The sequence below is a fragment of the Mesitornis unicolor genome, unplaced genomic scaffold (genome assembly GCF_000695765.1).
Source record: "Mesitornis unicolor isolate BGI_N332 unplaced genomic scaffold, ASM69576v1 scaffold40441, whole genome shotgun sequence".
Lineage (NCBI taxonomy): Eukaryota > Metazoa > Chordata > Aves > Mesitornithiformes > Mesitornithidae > Mesitornis > Mesitornis unicolor.
The window spans coordinates 3,158-3,505 of record NW_010165169.1 but is presented as its reverse complement, the minus strand read 5'-3'; positions in this window follow the sequence as shown (position 1 = coordinate 3,505).

Below are 348 nucleotides of genomic sequence, written 5' to 3'. Positions count from 1 at the left end.
GCTGGGCCCCCAGCTGGGCTGCCAGCTCAGTCCCACAGGGACAGCGTGGTCAAACAGCATGGTGGTGGGCACTGGGATGAGTGGGCACCAGGGTGGTGGTGGTCACTGGGATAGTGGTGGGCACTGGGATTTTGGTGGGCACCAGGATGCTGCCTGACACCAGGATGGATGGGTACCAGGATGATCATGAGCACCACAGCAGATGGGTACCAGGTTGGATGCTGGCACTGGGACCAGTGGACACCAGGACCAGTGGACACCAGGACCAGTGGGCAGGCACTGGGATGACATGCACAGGAGGCCCCAGGGGCAATGCCAAGGCAGCCCCAGGAAAGGGAACATGCTGGG